Source organism: Carlito syrichta, unplaced genomic scaffold, assembly GCF_000164805.1.
Source record: "Carlito syrichta isolate Samal-C Ts95f unplaced genomic scaffold, Tarsius_syrichta-2.0.1 Scaffold304555, whole genome shotgun sequence".
Classification (NCBI taxonomy): domain Eukaryota; kingdom Metazoa; phylum Chordata; class Mammalia; order Primates; family Tarsiidae; genus Carlito; species Carlito syrichta.
Window position 1 is genome coordinate 325,290 of NW_007248651.1, and position 9,705 is coordinate 334,994.

Genomic DNA, 9,705 nt, shown 5'->3' on the forward strand with positions numbered 1-9,705 from the left:
TTGTTCTGGGTCCTTCAGATTCACGCATTGTTCACATCACTTCTCACCTGGATTTCTGTATCAGCCATTGGTTTGGTCACTTTAGGGACCAAACCGGGCACGATGGCTCAAGCCCGTAATCCCAGCACTTTGGGAGGCGGAGATGAGGGGACTGCCTGAGCCCAGGGTTTGAGACCAGCCTGGGCCACTTGGCGAGACCTCGTCTCTATAATCAATCAGAAAATTAGCCGGATGTGGTGGTGCGTGCCTTTCATTCCAGCTACTTGGAAGGCTGAGGCGGAAGGATCACTGGAGCCCAGTAGGTTGAGGCTTTGGTGGCCGTGAGCATGCCACTGCACTCCAGCCTGGGCAACCGTGAGACTGACTCAAAAAAAAAAAAAAAAAAAAAATGCAGGTTGTTGGGCCCCAGTCCCAGAGTTTCTGATTCAGGATGTCTGGGATAGGGTCTGAAAATTTGCATCTCTTTAAAAAATGCTTTAAAAAACTTTTAAAAAATTCCCAGATGATGGTGACACTGCCCATCCAGAAGCATTATGTTGAGAAACACTGCACAGTTTAAATGCTATCAGAGCTCCTAGAAAGAACATCTAATTCAGATGAAGAGGAGAGTAACCTCAAAGACTGCTCAAAAGAATCTTGGGGCGAGTTGAGGAGGAAGTAAGGAGAAAGGGTATGATGGCATGAGGGGATGGCAGTCCAAACAGAACAACAGAGAGGAGCAATCGTACGGAGAAAGGAACCAACCCATGAACCTGCTTCATTCAACAGCTCCTTGTGTGATGTTTGCTATATGCAGAGGATTGGGCTAGATGGCTGGGTACAGAGAGATAAAGGCAACCAGGTCCTGCTCTCGTGGAACTTTACAAATATATATCACATGTGGCCTAGTCCCATCAGGGAATAAACAATCTGTGGTGAGAGAAAAGGGAGCCTCTGAAGAGGCAGCCTTTAGGCTTACATCTTAGCGAGACAGCAAGAAGACCATTTCAGAGAGAAAGCCTGGTGTATGCAAAGAAGTGAAAAGCAAACCCCTAAAACACAGTGACTGAGGGTGCTGAGGAATTAGAAAAGCCTAGAGGTAAACAGGCCGATTTCACAGGACAGTCATGAACAGAGGGGCTCTTTGGACAGCTCATTTGGGCAGCAGTGCGGAAGATACACTACAGTGACCAAACCAACGGCGGATACAGACATCCAGGTGAGAGGTGACGTGAACAATGCGTGGATCCGAAGGCCCTGGAGACCTCGTAATTGCACACGAGAAGTGAGTGGGCAGAAAGAATGATCAGGAGGGCTCACAGGATTTGGGCTTGGGCAACCAGCCACTCTTTGGGATAGGAAACAAAGGAAGAGAAACTGATCGGGGGATGGAAGCTTAGTTTGTTTTTTGACGTGAGTTGGGAGGGATTAAAACAAACACAGGCGGGGATGCTTAGCAGTTGATTACAGAGCCCAGATACGCATGGGGAGGTGATACTAATTTGGCAATCATCTGACTAGAAGTGATTAGGGGAGGACTAGGGCATGCATGGAATGGAGAAGAGCCCCAGGTGACATCACTTGAAGGGGGGACAGAAAGGGAGGCTGATTAAAGAGCAGCCAGAGAGCAGAAAAAGCAGAAAAAAGGCAGTGGACCACAGTGTCCAGTGCTGCAGAGAGGTCAAGTTAAAACCCAAGTGTCCACTGTGTGTAGCAACAGGGAGTTCACCGGTGACTCACGCAGGGCCACTGCCAGTGGAATACTGAGGGTAGGGTCCAGATTCCAACTGACTGAGGAGTGGCAAAGCAAAGAGCAGAGAACAAGTGGGGCTTGGCCACAGATGAGAGAGAGCAGGAATCACATTAATATAGGCGAGCTTATGAGTATGGATCTCCCACATTAATATAGAGCTTGAATTGCCGAGCCAAGTGAGGAAGAGGACACTGAGGATACAGAAGGCAGGGGCTGATGGTCAAACAAGGTCTCCAAGGAGACAGGATGGAATAGGGTCCACCAACCTGCTTTTACCGTGTTGACCGGAGACAGTTCTTCTGGGACAGACGAGGATGCTGATGGCACAGATGACTAAGAAAGCAGCTTAGAGCTCTCTGTTCGCTTCAACACACCTGCTAAGAGGTAGGCCTCTACTGAGGCAGGAGAGGTGATAGGTTGAGTATCTCAGCCTCAGACAATCTTTAAGAACGGAAGACGCTGCTGGACCACTAAACTGCTACTAAACTGCTTTGAGAGCCTGAGTTCATGTGTGGAGGTACCAATCAACGGTGTATACTCAGTAGTATGCAGCAGCCCGTGAAAGCCAAGCAGTCAGCTGTGACCGGGCTCGGTGGCTCAGCCTGTCATCCCAGCACTTTGGGAGGCCGAGGCCAGAGGAGCGCCTCAGCCCGCGGGTTGGAGACCCGCCTGGGCAACTTGGCGAGACCTTGTCTCTACAAGAAATAAAAAACTAGCCGGGCGTGGTGGCGCGTGCCTGTAGTTCTGGTTACTCGGAAGGCTGAGGCAGAAGGATCGCTGGAGCCCAGCAGGTCGAGGCTGCTGTGGCCGGGAGCAGGCCACTGCATTTCAGTCTGGGTGACAGAGCGAGACTCCAACTCAAAAAATAATAATAAGCCAGGATCCGTGGCTCAGCCTGTAATCCCGCGCCTTTGGGAGGCTGAGGTGAGTGGACTTGCCTGAGCCCGCGGGTTCGAGACCCGCCTGGGCAACTTAGCGAGACCTCATCTCTACAATAAATCAAAAAATCAGCAGGGCATGGTAGCACATGACTGTAATTCCGGCTACTTGGAAGGCTGAGGAGGAAGGATCGCCAGAGCCCAGCAGGCCGAGGCTGCGGTGGCCAGGAGCGGCCACTGCACTCCAGTCTGGGCGACAGAGTGAGACTCTAACTCAAAAAAAAAAAAAAAAATAATAATAATAATAAGTCAGCTGTACGGATCCTGGCTAAGCTGATCCAGGGATAAGTAAGGTTCTGCAGAGCCAGAGCGATAGGCCATGGAATTCACGCTAAAAGGAGAAGGGGAAGGGGTACAGCAAGAGTCAACTGACAACTTGAAAAAGTGGTTAAGGAATCGGGGGTTTCTTGAGCTCAAAGAGTAAATACACTGAGAGAGGGCTTGAAGGCAAGATACTTGAGTCGGAGTAGAACAAATTAGATCCTAAAGTTTAATTATTTCAGAAATAAGTTTTTGGCAAAGAGTCCAAGGTAAGGCCTTAAAATTGGTTTGCTCCGCGGCGTGGAGATGAAGGTCCAGATGCTAAGTTCATCCATGATCAACGGCCAGGATGACGGCAGCACTGGGGACAAGCTACAGCGGATGCCTCCGCCTGGGGGAACGAGGGCGTGGCAGCGGCAATGGAGGGCAGCAGACCCTGTAATCCACGCCATCACTAGCAGGAAAAGGAACACTCTCCACTTGAAATAGTCCTAAGGTAAGGATGGCAGAGGGAGAGCCAAGTTCCGTTAATGAAAAGGTAGGAAGGTTTATTTAAAAGGGAAAGGATGGGGCCGAGCACTGTGGCTCCCCGTCATTCCAACACTTGGGGAGGCAGCCCGAGCAACTTGGTGAGACCTCGTTTCTACAATCAATAAAAAAAATTAGCCGGACGTGGAGACGCACGCCTGTAGCTCCAGCGGGTCGAGGCTGTGGCGGCTGTGAGCGTGCCACGGCACTCCGGCCTGGGCCACAGAGTGAGATTCCAACTCAAAAAAAGGGAAAGGGGGATGAAGATCTCTAGAATGAGTTGGCAGGGAGGGCAACAGTGGTAAGACGGATTGAAAAGCAGATGACAACTGGAGGACTGGTGACGAGACGGGCTTCTCCTTGGAATGGCGGCAGTGCATTGCAGGGAGGAGACGCCAAGTGACTTCACCCAGGTGCTCTGCTCCAAGTGGAACTCTGGAGTGTTTCTGTAACCAAACAAGGACTGGGCAGTGGTCAAGGCTGGATGTGCGCGAATTGTTCCAGGTTCCCAAGACTATCCGTGAGCAGCTCTTCTGTGTCTCAGCAAAGCTTATTCCAACCAGAGATGAGAGCCACCAGCGCCCTGCTGGTTTCAGCAGAGCAGCACGGGATGCAGAGGGGAGGGGCCCATTCTTTGGTTGGGGAAGTGACAACAACTGTGGGGCAGATACCAATCCAGAATGGGAACGGCAAGGCTAGGTCTGACACTCACCTTGACTCCACAGATTTCAGCACCGAATGGGACAGAGGGGTGAGGATGTGCTTGTCCTGGGGAATACAAGAAAAGTGCTGGCCAAAGGCTGTGAAATTCAGACCCGAGTGGAAGGAAGACTATACAAGTCAGCTCTAAAGTGGATGTTAGGCTGGGCATGGTGGCTCACACCTGTCATCCCGGCGCTTTGGGAGGTGAGGCGAGAGGACTGCCTGAACCCAGGGGTTCAAGACCAGCCTGGGCAACTTGGCGAGACCTCATTTCTGCCAAAAGTAAAAAAAAAAATTAGCCAGGCGTGGTGGTGTGTGCCTGTGGTTCTGGCTACTTGGAAGGATGAGGCGGAAGGATCGCTAGAGCCCAGCAGGTTGAGGCTGTGGTGGCCATGAGCATGCCACTGCACTCCAGCCTGGACAACACAGTGAAACTCCGACTCAAAAACAAATAAGTTATTTAAAATAAAAAATGTAAAAATTTAAAAAATAAAAATAAAGTGGATGTTAGTAGCCAATATATTCACATTTTTCTAAAAGTAGAGATGGTAAATAGAGAAACTTTATGTTCCCTTCTCAGGGCACTGGATCCATTTCTCACTCATTAAATGGGGATTTGGACTCCACAGTCTTAAATTCTATAACCTTTTTAGTAAGAAACAAGACATACAAGCAGCCAACAGATAAATGAAAAAATGCTCAGCCTCATCAAAAAAATGCTAACTAAAACCACACCTAACTCCAGTCGGGATGGCCATCATCAATAACTAAAAAAGTAGGCCGGGCACGTTGGCCCAAGCCTGTAATCCCAGCACTTTTGGAGGCTGAGGCAAGAGGATTGCTTGAGACCAGGGGTTTGAGAACAGCCTGGGTAACTTGGTGAGACCTCATCTCTACAATTAAAAAAAAAAAATTTAGCCAGACATGGTGACTCACGCCTGTAGTTCCAGTTCCTTGGAAGGCTGAGGCAGAAGGATAACCTGAGGCCAGCAGGTTGAGGCTGCGGTGGCCATCAGCGTGCCACTGCACTCCAGCCTGGGCAACAGAATAAGATTCCAGCTAAAACAAAATAAAACAAGAAAATCCCCAGAACAGATGCTGAAGAGGATGTGAGAAACAGGGAATCCTTCTACACTGTTGGTGGGAGTGTAAACCAGTACAACCTCTGTAGAAGACAGTGTGGTGATTTCTAAAAGATCTAAATATCAACCTTCTATACAACCCAGCAATCCTCTTTCTGGAAACATGTTGGGTGGAACTCAAATCATTCTACTAAAAAGATACCTGCACATGCATGTTTACCGCAGCACTATTCACAGTAGAAAAAACATGGAACCAACTGTGCTGCCCATTAAAAGTGAACTGGATAAAAAAAATGTGGTGCATATACACGATGGAATATCATGCAGCCATAAAGAACAAAATTATGGACTGAGTCTATAATACTCAGTGATCTATCACAGAAACAAAGAACTGAGTACCACATGTTCTCACTCATTAGCAGACTCTGAACATTTACCATACTATAAGAAAGGGATTGGCAGTAGCTGGAAACTGCCAGGGGAGGGAAGGAGAGGGCACATACATCAATAACAGTACCTGATCTCAAACCAGGCGAAGTGGGGACCAAAGGGAGGCCCAAACTTTACCTGTATGAGGACCACTTATTTAAACATGTTAAAAAAAACAATCACCTATGCCTTATATTGTCAAGGGGAGGGGCTGACTTGAGTTTCTTTGTATCCACCCAAATTTACTCACATATAGTAGGAAACCAAGGCCAAACACAGAGCCAAAACCCAGATTATTTGATTCCTAACTCGAGTGTTTTGCATTATATAATTCTAAGGTTCTCATCTAGGCTTTTTTAAATTACAGAAAATTCTGACTTCATCTCTACGTCCCTGACAACTCAAAAGGGTTCCTTAACACAAGGTTCACCAGCTGGGACCACCAAGCCGTTTGTAATGCTTCTTGCGGTGACTTTTTCCCCATTGACAAGATATACATCCAAGCTGCAAAAGATAAGGTCAGAGAAAAACATCACCTAATAAAGGTAATTCATGGAACTTTAACATATGGAAATATAGTCATCCTTTTTCCTACCGGAGTAGAAACACACCTTTTAAAAGCAAACACGTGAGAAGAGTCAAGAAATCCCAAAATCACTTTTATTCATATAATATAGTGTTTGTGCTTGTATTCTTTTGTACTGTTCTTTTATCATGTGTGAAATGTCTCATCATTTTCCAGCTAATGGTTAAGTGAAGAAATTCTGGATCGATTCCTTATTGGAACCAAACACAACATCCAGGCCCCAAAAAAGACTTGATCTAAACTGGGACACCCCTACACGTTTTTTTTTTTGAGTTGGAGTTTCACTCTGTCACCCAGACTGGAGTGCAGTGGCTGCTCCCGGCCATCGCAGCCTCGACTTGCTGGGCTCCGGCGACCATTCCGCCTCAGCCTTCCAAGGAGCTGGAACTACAGGCGCGCGCTATCACACGGGCTCAGGCAACCCACTCACCTCGGCCTCCCAAAGTGCGGGATTACAGGCTGAGCCATGGAACCCGGCTCGCTACACAATTTTAAAAAAGTAAAAGGATCTATCACCTCAAGAAATTTCGAGTATCTTTTGTTAGCAAGAAATTTGTTTTCCAAGTTGGGATAATCAGCTCTTCTCCTAGCATATACACAGCATCACACGCTTCCTGAAACTATCTGAGGCTGGTTCTGTTGCACATAGAACCTTTCATTTCCAGCAAGCCTGTGTCCATCATCCCTGTGTAACCTGGCATCCTTGGCAATGGGGGGAAAGTGCCATTTACTTCTCTAAAGTCGCTTGGGGCTTGAATTAGTTGTGAGCATTAAAGGGCCAAAGAGAGAAGAAAAGCACCTCTTCCTTCCCCCATCACTGGTTCAATGCAAAGAGATATGTTTCTCTCAAGATCCAAAGGTGAGGAAATGTGTTTGGTCATTGCTGGATTCTTGCTGAAAAGAGAAGGCAGGTGAAATCTTCAGGAATCGCTTCTACTTCACACCTTCCAAAAACACCATTCTCAGCAATGATAATAGGCTCATCACACCACTGATCAAATTATCTTAGATCAGTCCTTTATTTTACAGTTAGAGAGCAAATGAAATATTAGAAATGGCTTTGGCACAGGTTAAAAGTGGGGCTCCCATATACTTGCTAATTTCCTCAGGATTATCAATATTCATTCACCTTTACTTGGTTACCATTTGAAGTTGCCACCAATGTAAATGACGGAGGTTAGGGTGGGAAACCTGAGCATACACACCTTTTTTTTTTAGTCTTTTAGATGTAATGCAGTGAACCATATCGAACATTGTTTCAGAAAACACAAAAAACACAAAACATGCTCAAAACTCAAGAAATAAAGTTATACTTTTCATAAGGCACCACCAATAACCCTGGTAAATTGTAAATAAATATGTAAGGGAATAATCGATAGGGAGTTGAAGTTTACAAGACATTTCTGTTTAGGCAGCTTAGAGTATTCCTAAAATAAGAACAAGCAAGACACAGCTTTAAAGACCAATCATACTCTTACCCAGTAAACATCATTTGTTGCATAGTGGTAACTAGGTATGATCCAAGCCAAGAGACAACCAAGATTGCAAAAATCTATCAACATCCATTCTTTCCCTCTCATACTATAAATACCACTTGGCGCACTCATATCCAAATAAGTAATGGAAATGCTTTAATTTAAAAGAAGAAAAGGAGGAGGGATTTCAAAAGAATATGTGAGGACCTACTGCAAAGGCAACTTTCTACATACATATGAAGCTAATTCACATGTGAAACTTTACTGAACCTGGTTATATGTGGGACTTCAACTGATCAATTTTTCCAGTTTACAATTTTCAAAACCCACTAAAAAATGTCACTTTCTCCTTTGAAAAGTGGATACTCCTAATTTTTAAGTACTGGCTGATATTCACACACATGTACTGTAGAATAAAAATATTGACAAGCATGTTTTTGTTTTGTTTTTGAGTCGGAGTCTCACTCTGTCGCCCAGGCTGGAGTACAGTGGCACATTCATGGTCATAGTGGCTTCAACCTGCTGGACTCAGGCGATCCTCCTGCCTCAAGCCTTCAAAGTAGCTAGAACTACGCCTGGCTAGTTTTTTGATTTATTGTGGAGACAAAGTCTCGCCAAGTTGCCCAGGATGGACGGACTTTACGTGTACCGAATTGCATCCAGAGCCTAAAAATTAAGAAACACAAAGGAACTGACACTTCTTGGGCATTGGTTAAACACAAAAGTAGAGAAGAACAGAAGCAAAGCACAGGTAAAATCATGCTAATCTTACAGATCTGTCAGTCTCTGCCTTTTATTTATTTTTTGAGTTGGCGTCTCACTCTCTTACCTAGGCTTTAGTACAGTGGCACGCTCATAGCCATCCCAGTGTCAACCTGCTGGGCTCCAGCGATCCTGCCTCAGTCCTTCAAGTAGCCGGAACTACAGGCGCATGCTACCACGCCCAGCTAATTTTTTTGACTTGTTGCAGAGACAAGGTCTTGCCAAGTTGCCCAGATTGGTCTTGAACCTACGGGCTCAGGCAATCCACATGCCTCAGCCTCCCAAAGTGCTGGGATTACAGGCTGAACCACTGAGTCCGGCCACCTTTCATTTTTCTAAGTGATGAGTCTTGCTATGTTGCCCAGGCTGGACTCAAACTCCTAAGGCTCAAGTGTTCCTCCCGCCTCAGCTTCCCAGCTACAAGTGCACTCCACTGCACCTGGCTGCCACGTTTTTAATTATTACAGTAGATTGTGGGCAGCCACGGATTTAATGTTTGCCTTTTCATTTGTCCAAAGTGTGACCTGCAGTAATTTATAATTTTACTGAGGCACAAGTATGAATCACGCAGGCAAAGCTGGTTTACAGCAACTTAGTGAGGGAGCCCAGCATCTACACGTCAACACAGCTTTGTGGCAGTAACTACCAGGAGGTGAAATAAGCATTTGTGGGCAGAAAATGTCCCCTTCTCTTCCCCAACTGGAAAGCTAAGTACCTGTACTTCTAAACTTGGGGATTTGCAGAGTTCTAGTGACTTACCCTTCAAGAATATCAAAGACCTACCATTTTTTTTTTTTTTTTTGAGCTGGAGTCTTACTCTGCTGCCCAGGCTGGAGTGCAGTGGAATGCTCACAGCCACCCTAGTGTGGACCTGCTGGGTTCTGGCGATCCTTCTGCCTCAGCCTTCCAAGTAGCTGGAACTACAGGCGTGTGCTATCATGCCTGGCTAATTTTTTGATTTACTGTAGAGCCGAGATCTCGCCAAGTTGCCCAGGCTGTTCGCGAACCCGTGGGTTCAGGCAATCACCTCTCCTCAGTCTCCCAAAGTGCTGGGATTACAGGCTTGAGCCACTGCACCCGGCCTTCATTCTTCGTTCTATAACCTTTGCCAAAATAATTTATGATAAAGACAGTGAGAAATACCTTTGAAAGAATTAAACACATAAGTTAAAATATTAATGGTGAAGAATCACAACTTTGAGAAGACAGG